Consider the following 9,090-nt stretch of genomic DNA (forward strand, 5'->3'; position numbering starts at 1 on the left):
ATGTCACCTCAACATATTTAATAAAATAAAATAAAAATATGGACATTGGCCCTGGCAAGTTATGCCTCAGTTGGTTGGAGCATCATGCAGTAACCACAAGTTTGTGGGTTCAATTCTTGGTTAGGGCACATACCCAGGTTGTAGATTTGGACCCAGGTCCAGGCACGTATGTTTCCCAGTCCAGGCATGTTCAGGGGGCAACCAGTCAATGCTTCTCACTTCTCTTGCTCTTTCTTCCTCTGTCTCTCAAAAAAAAAGCAATTAAAGATAAAAAGCAGGTAAGGATAAAATATATATATATATATATATATATATATATATATATATATATATATATATATATATATGGAGATTGTTGGAGTAATTAAAAAACAAGACCCAGCAATATGTTTCTACAAGAAAACCTATTTAATATAAAGACACAAACACTAAAAGGAAAGGGATGAAGAAAGATATACCATGCTAAAACAACTTAAAATTTGGGGTGACTATAACTTCAGACAAGCAGATTTCAGAGCAAGGAAATTATCAAGGATAAAGAGCATTATATAAAGACTAAGGGAATGAATCTCCAGGAAGACGTTCTACTTCATTCAGCAACACCCTCCCCCGCATCAATCACCACACTGTTGTCCATGTCCATTGAGTCCTTTTTCCTCAATCCCTCCACCTCTAACCTCCCTCTGCCACTAGCTGTCATCCTGCTCTCCATCTATGAGTCTGTCCCCATTTTCCTTGTTAGTTCAGTTTGTTCATTAGATGCCACATACAAGTAAGACCCTACGGTATTTGTCTTTTTCTGGCTGGCTTATTTCACTTAGCATCATGTTCTCTAGGTCCATCCATACTGTAGTAAAGGATAAATTTTTTTTATGGTGGGAATGCAGACTGGTGCAGCCACTGTGGAAAACAGTATGGAGAAACCTCAAAAAATTAAAAATGGATCTGCCTTTCGATCCAGCAACACCACTTCTGGGAATTTATCCAAAGGAACCCAAAACACTAATTCAAAAGAACATAAGCTCCCCTATGTTCACTGCACCTCTATTTACAATCTCTGAGATATGGAAGCAGCCCAAGTGTATCAATAGATGAATGTATAAAACAACTAGGGGATATTTACACAATGAAATACTCGGCCATAAAAAAAATAGATGTTTTATTTTTTTACAAATTGATAGCAAGGCCCTGTAATAGGACAGGCCATTGTTGCCAGAGCTACTTTGCCTGAATAAAGCATGACTGACTCTTGTTTTACTTATGAGCCTCTGTCCTCAGAACTAGAAAATTACTTACTGGAAGCGCCCTGAAGGTGTAGAGGCTCCAGGAACTTACCAAACAGGACATGCCAGACCTGCACCCAAAGATAACATCAAAACAAGCTGCAGCTTACGCAAGACCAACTGAAGCATTCTGCTCTACAACCACCCCAATAGCGTAATAAAAGGTCAAAGCCCCCACCCCTCAGGGCTGGCGTATCTCTCCACACCGAGCCCCTCATCCTTCATGGAGAGTCAATAAAAAACTTTACTCTCTGCATGTTCTTCTCTTTGTGGATTCTTTCACAGCCCTAGTCTCCAACCACCCCAACACCCTCCGCCAGCAAAAAAAATTAAAACTCACTTCATTGTGGTAATCTGGAACCTAAGATTGCAATGTCTCCAAGGTACTCCTATATATCACTTGTTCATTTTACCTCAATACTTAAAGGACTTTCTCTCTAAAATTACATAGTTTGATTTGAATGTATAATGGATTTTGACACTGGCTCATATTTTCAGATACATAGTTGTATGTATGTCCTGGTTGGGAGCTTCCTGGGTGTAACCTGAAACTGGCTCCCTTATGTGGAGGGCAAGAAGAAACTGAAGAAAATGGCACACCAATCCAGATTGGTAGATGGCAGTTTTAATTAGCAAGGGAACTTAACAGGTTTGTCTTCGGTGTCTACAAAATGAACAATTTTCTGCAACCAACTGCCAAATCTTAAAAATTTATACAGAGATCTTCAATACACTGTCACATATACTGCCCAAGTAGTCTCCACATTTCTATCTCACATTTCTATCTCAAAAGCTGTATCCTTGGTACAGCTTCTGGGAATGAGGAAGGCAAGCAAAACATTTTCCAAGTACACTGAGGGGGTGGAAAGCCTCTAATTTCCCAGATCCAGCTAGAGGATCAACTGGCAGTCAGTTCTTGGTGACAATCCCAATACTCCACCCCTTGTGACTGGCCCTTACAATCTCATATGCACTGATCTTCTGAATAGTGCCCTGGGTAATCAGCAAGGGGTTTCACTAGCACGGAGATGGCTCATTTGGCAGCAGCTCTCTGGAGGCAGATACCACAGCATCACACAGGCACATACAAGAGAACAGAGGTTAAGACAATAACTCCCAAAATCAATGACAACTTTTCCACCAAGAACCCCAGGATCCAAACCATTGATTAACTATGTCCCTTAGGCTAAGGGATGGATTACTCAGGACATTCTCTGGTGTCCTCATGCAATTAAATAAAGATAATACATTAATATTCTCATCAAGTATAAACATAAAACATTCAGTAATGTTGAAGGCCATTCTATTATGGAATATAGCTTTTCTCATTAGATACATTGCAGTGTTCAGTAAGGACAAGCTTTGCTGGCTATCATAAGGCTTGCTGGGTGAATTTAATAAGGGTTTCTATGTGTGCTATAATGTCCTCCAGGCCAATGGAGGGACCAAAGATAGCAGCCAAGTGATTCTACCTACAGGAAACAGAATATGCCCACCAAGGGAATATTCCTTGAGAGGGAATATTCCAGCAGCTTTAGGAACTTGACCTAGTTGTATGTACATACATGTTGGCCAGAAAGAGGCAGAACTGTCAGGTGTGAGATGGACTGGGGGTGGGATATGCCAGACCAAAACCTCTATCTTCTCCCCTCTTTCAATAATGCATGTTCCATTCTAGGTATAGTGCATTTCAAGAGGTCCAACTTGTCCCAGGACAACAGGATCCCATGGAGACTGAATACTTTCTTCTTACCCAAGGGTATAAAGTAACTCACCCATCATGGTAGGATGTACCATTGCAAATTTTAGTAGATAACTCCTTTCCCCAGGCATAATGAGGCTTTGAGTTCTCAGCAGCATAACACATTGAACCATGGTAAGAGTGAGGACAATGGCTTTTTTATTGAGACTTCCATACCTTTACAGTCCTGCGTGCTTGGTAAGGATCCCAAGTCTAGCATATAGGGTAGCAGGCCCTCCGACTCATCATTCAAATATATTAAAACTTGGAACAATACTTCAGCCTACCCAGCCAAGGTGGTTTACCTGTTAGTAACTTAATCTGCTGCTTTAATATTTCATTCTCCCTGTCTACCAACCCCTGCTGCTTAGGGGTTATAGGGAAAATGGAACCTCCCATTCAATGCGATGTTCTCTTGCCCACTACTGTTCATCAGGGCCTTTGAAATGTGATCTCTGTTCATTACCTATTTAACTAGGGTATCTATACATGGTACTCAGCTTCTCTAACCCACTAATGATGGCAGCCTAGTTTGCACGGCAACAAGAGAAAGTTTGGGTTAGGTCAGACTCAGCATCCACACAAACCAAGGCATATCTATAAGAACACTCACTTGGAAGGAGTGGGCCAATATAATCAATTGGCCTATACTTCACCAGTTGAGAACTCTGGTGGATGGCCCCAGACTCCTTTGGCTGTTGCCTTGGGCGTTGTTTAGAGCACACATGACATGCTATTACTCCATTAACCAAGTTACTGTATTTCAAGGGAAATCTAGCATTCTTGACAGTATGCCATCCCACCTGAATAGTGCAAAGGCTACTCTTTCTATGCACCCAATCTGCTGCACATACTAAAGGGTCAATTGCTAGGATATCAGCTTCTTGATTGCCAGTAGGTGTCAATACTTTACTGATGCAGAAGATAGTGAGGACTGCCTTACACTCTTGGTGGCAAACGCAAATGTCCCTCCTCATATCCTGACCCCAGAAGGGATCACTCATGAATTATCCACCCTCAGCTTTCCCTTGTTCAAGCTATAATGTTAATCTCTTTAGAACCATCCAACTGTCAGGGCAAAAGGTTAATGGCAAGGACATATGAGTGGTCACCAGCCAAACTGCTCTCAGTTCAGCACAGTCTTCTCTAATTTATTCCTTCATTAGAGGCTTCACCTGGAGAAACACTACATGTACTGCTAGGAACTGTTGCTCTAGAGGAGAATATCCCTTTCTCTTATCTCTGCCACAGTGCCTAACACCTAACTTCTAGAGTCACAGAACATCTAACTCAAATGCAAGCCTTCCTTGGAAGATGCCCAGAGTTTTATTGTTGTTGTTTTTTTTTTTGAGCTGGTTAAACAATCATAATTTATTATGTGATTTAGCAATTTTTTGTTCAAATTAAATACCTTTTAAGTTATTAAACTCATAAGGATTTACTTCTTTTGTGGTGTCTCAAACAGCTTTTTCAATTGCTTCTATTAATTTCACTCATATTCTTCTTGTTCTTGTTCTTCTCTTCCTTCTTCTTCTCCTTCTTTTAACAAACAAGGCCTCTATCCTCATCACAAAACATAAATGTATGATTTAGCATATAAAACCAGTAATTACACACTAATTTATGAAAGATTAAAAAATATTTTGATATAAATAATGATCACCATAACAAGTATCACTCATATGTTCTTGATAGAAAGTATTGATTGTGATGGTATGAGTAGTAATTTTCACATAACTGTATCCCATTGGGATAAATCAACATTCTGAGTTTTGTAAAGAAATCCTTATTTTCCTGAGGTATTCTGATTTGACAAAGAGTACTGGAGAAATAAAAGTCAATGGAAACTTTGCCAGGTATGAAATTATTATAATGTGCCATTTTTCACACACAAAAATACACAAGAAAATAGAAGTTCATGTACTTTGAGTTATATGTCAAAACTGGTACACATATCAAAAAAGGTTTGGGGTTTTTTTTGTTTGTTTTATTATTTATTTATTTATTTATTTATTTATTTATTTATCTTTAGAGGGGAAGGGAAGGAGAGAGGAAGAGAAATATCAATGTATGGTTGTCTCTTGTGCGTCCCCTGCTGGGAACTGGCCTGCAACCCAAGCATGTGCCCTGACAGGGAATTGAACAGTGATCCTTTGGTTTGCAGGCCCGCGCTCAATCCACTGAGCTACACTAGGCAAGGCTCAAAAAAGTTTTAACTGACCCAAAGGAAAAAAAGACTTATAGATGGCTGAATGGTCTTGACATTGGTGGAGAAGTACAGGAAGAGTGGTGATCAGATGTTTTACTATTTCTATTAGGACAATTCAAAATATGATTAAACTCGATAGAAAAATTAAGTTTGGCAACATGTATGAAATTCCAGACTAGCTGGAACCCATTTATCACTAGAAAAGTTTACTAAAGGAGACTGTGGAAGAATGTATTTTCTTTGAAGAGATTCCTTTAAAGAAAAGAAGAAAACCAATGTCTGTGTCAGTCGTTCTTAGACTTCATTGCATCTGAATCACCTGGAAAGGTTTGCTAAACACAGACAGTCCACCCCACCCCCAGAATTTCTGATGCAGTGGGTCTAGGATGAAACCCAAAAGTGTATTTCTGACAAGTTCCAAGGTGATGCCAATGATGCCAGTCTGGTTGCCATACTCTGAGAATAACCACTGGTCAGTGCTAAGCCTGTACTAGGCATGGTCACATAAAATACCTCACTGACTCTTCGCAACAGCTCAGGAGTAGATGTAACTCTTATTCAAGTTTGATATACATATATTCCATGACTCACATACATTTAATTTTCATATATTATGTGTGGGCAGCTATAAACTGTTTACTATACACCAAAACCATACTTTTTGAGAGACCTCCTGGGGCTGCCCGCCAGCTACAATTCAGTTTGGGCGGCAATACTGTGTGATACAGACAGTGTGATTTTGTTTCTCTCCTGGGCTGCCCAGAGCTTTATTTAATATGCTTCACTAGCATTTTTGCCTTCTCAATGGTTGCTTGCTGCTCTGATCCCGAGTCCCACACAAGCCCTTTCTTTGCCAGGTGGCCTAAAGAATGGAGTACGCACAGTGTCAGATGGAGAATAAAGATTTTCTAAACCCCCCAAAATCCCTACAAAAATTGCATCTTCTTTACATTCTTAGGGGTTGGATAGACATGAATCTAAACACAGCTATTGTAACAACAAAAATCTTACCTCACAAAATGACTCCTGAAACCTTATCTAAAAAGTCAGGCCATACTCCCAACCCCCAAACTGCTAATGACCCAGTCAGGCCAGTTTCCAACCCTCTGGAATGCCTATGACTCAGCTGTCCCAACTCACTTGGTAGCCTGCAGCACAATTGAAACTCTCCCCTACTGTGCACAGTAGACACCTGGCGCCACACTGACCCTCTAGTATCAGGGAACAGCCCACCCTTTACCTAACCCATTGTCCCAGCTCACATCCGGAAACCCTGAGTCACCTGCCTAGAAGAACAAGAGACTAACCCTTCTCCTATCCCCTCACAAATCCCTAGCTTTTTCTCTTAAAAACCCCACTCTTGCCTTCCCCCTGGTGCTGAAGTCAACCTGACTCAGCCCATCTCTCAGCGTAGCATCAAAGGCACCTGGATCAGATAGCCTGGTTCCTCCTGCCTCTATTTCTCTCACATTTCTAACACTTATAACAGTGCCTGTGTAACCAAGCAGAAAGGGGCCCATTCATGTAGTACCTTGATGTATGATCCAACAATTACTATTAGAAGAAACAGGTTTTCCTTTACAATATTCCAACCTTGGGGGACAGTGAGAGTACTTAAGCTCAGAGCCCTGTTCTTCCCCGAGACCTACCACTTCCCTTTCCCCAAAAGGCTAAAAGCCAAAGCCAAGCCCAATAGTTCCCCACATCCTTTTGTGCTTAAGCAGCTGTGCAAACAGCCTCGCAGTAGCTCTCTCCTTCAGGATCTGGGGTACGCTGTCATCAGCCTCCATGTAATAGTCCAGGAAAGCATGTACTGAGGTACACTGAATCATGGTGAAGTCCAGGAAAGGTGTAGTCCCAAGAGAGTAACCTTTCCTTATGTCCCAAGTCCCAAGAGTCCAGATAGAGTCTGGCTCTGGAAGTTAACAGGTCAGCATCTTGTAAGGCAGGATCCTTGGTGGCTTTGGAGTCAGCTAGAGAGGGCACAATCAGAGTAGCAGTTTGTTTCCTTCCTTACTCCACCAGGACTCAAGGCAGGATCGTGATTACAAATTATACAGCTGCTTGCTTAGTCCTCCCTTCATATGGCTACTACATCATTGTTCTCCTTCCTCATGGCTCTCCTCTTACCATGCCCTTTCCAAACCACATGGCAGCTGCTTCATGGCTCTTAGATTTAAATTTTGACCTGGGACTTCCTATTTGACCTCCCATGTGGCTCCTCCCACAATGAACTACATTTGCCAGTTTCCCTGTATTGCTCTACCATCTGTTGACTACCACCCTTAGTCAGGGCAAGAGTGACTCAGTGACACAAGTGGAACCACCTCCCTGACTCTTGTGCAGGCACCATACAACCCCCTGGCTGTGTCACAGGTGACTACACATTCTGAAAGTCAAATACATACCTTTTGCACCTTTTGTACACAGCTGTAGCACAGGTTCCCTTCAGGGAAGACGGGGCTATCCACTTGCCTTTATTAAGCCTTATCCTCTTCTCCACTTCCCCCAGCCATGAGCTATGAGGGAATATGGTCTGTATCCCGTTTCACCTGGGCCCAAATTTTCTGTGGGTTCACCATCCATCTTCTCTCTCACAGATGTTGCAACAAAGCCTATAGAATATCCTAATGCAGAAGCAAATTTTCACATGTGAACATTATACCGTCAATGTAATGGGCCCATTTTACCAATGTGGGGAAGGAGAACAGGGACAGGTCTGAGGCTGCCATCCCCAGATATATTGTCTAGGTAGCCTTGGGGAAGTACTGGAAAGGTTCATTATTGTCCCACTCACAGGAAGGCAAATTGACCTTAGTTATCAGAAACTTACAGATGTCAAAGACTTCTCCATGAATCTCCTTGAAAATGAAGTACTTTGCAGGAACACTTTTCGCCAAAGAATCAGAATTTAAAAAAAATAAGTCTGCAAATGACAAAAGATTTTTTAAATGGTCGTGGTTAAGGAAATTTAAAGTTTAGTATCATTTCTTCTTTAACAGTGCTCCCCATGACATTTATATATAAAGAAAGTTACACAGCTGTAAAAAAAAACTGTCTTTAAAGATGACTCCATTTCCTTCAATGATCAAAGACCTGACGAAAGCAAAATACAGAATCACTGTTTTCCAAACAGATTACACTAATAGTAAAAAATAAATAAATAAAAGCTTTTGTTTACAACTCCTTAAGAGCAGACCAAAAATCTTCAAAAAAAAAAAAAAAACCACCTTTCCCCTTTTAACAGAGAGAGAGAGATAATTCTAATTTTTTACCAGTATACTTTTGATACTAAAATAAATTGGTAGGTACAAAATAGACAGGGAGATGTTAAGAACAGTATAGGAAAGCCCTGGCTGGTGTGGCTCAGTGGATCGAGCACCAGTCTGCAAACCAAAGTGTCACTGGTTCTGTTCCCCAGTCTAGGGCATATGCCTGGGTCACCAGCCAGGTCCTTAGTAGGGGGTACGAAAGAGGGTGAAAGAGGCAATCACACCTTGATATTTCTCTCCCTCTCTTTCTCCCTTCCTTCCCCTCTCTAAAAATAAATTTAAAAAACCTTAAAAAAAAGAACCGTATAGGAAATGGAGTAGGCAAAGAACTTATATTCATGACCCATGGACAAGAACTCAATGAGGGGACTGCTGGAGGGAGTGCTGGGTGAAGAGTGACAAAGGGGGAAAAACTGGGACAAAGTATAATAGCATAATCAATACAATACAGGGTTCAGCAGAAGTAATGCCTGCTTGAATGTGGCGGTAGGCTAATAATATGGGTATAATAATTTATAGTTTTAATTTAAACATTTCATCTAAAATGTCATATGTGTGCTTGAGTATGATAGTGTTATGTTACAG

General features: G+C 40.9%; 1 long non-coding RNA gene across 1 annotated transcript; it reads right to left on the reverse strand.

Annotated features, from left to right (window-relative positions):
• Nucleotides 1-3,160: 3,160 nt before the first annotated feature.
• Nucleotides 3,161-8,416, reverse strand: LOC119039712 (uncharacterized). Its single transcript, XR_005080674.2, has 3 exons — nucleotides 8,067-8,416; nucleotides 7,642-7,860; nucleotides 3,161-7,206 (listed from the first exon to the last, which is right to left on the reverse strand). It is a non-coding gene; the product is annotated as an uncharacterized LOC119039712 (long non-coding RNA).
• Nucleotides 8,417-9,090: the final 674 nt, after the last annotated feature.

Source organism: Artibeus jamaicensis, unplaced genomic scaffold, assembly GCF_021234435.1.
Source record: "Artibeus jamaicensis isolate MK-2021 breed Jamaican fruit bat unplaced genomic scaffold, CSHL_Jam_final contig_240, whole genome shotgun sequence".
Taxonomy (NCBI): domain Eukaryota; kingdom Metazoa; phylum Chordata; class Mammalia; order Chiroptera; family Phyllostomidae; genus Artibeus; species Artibeus jamaicensis.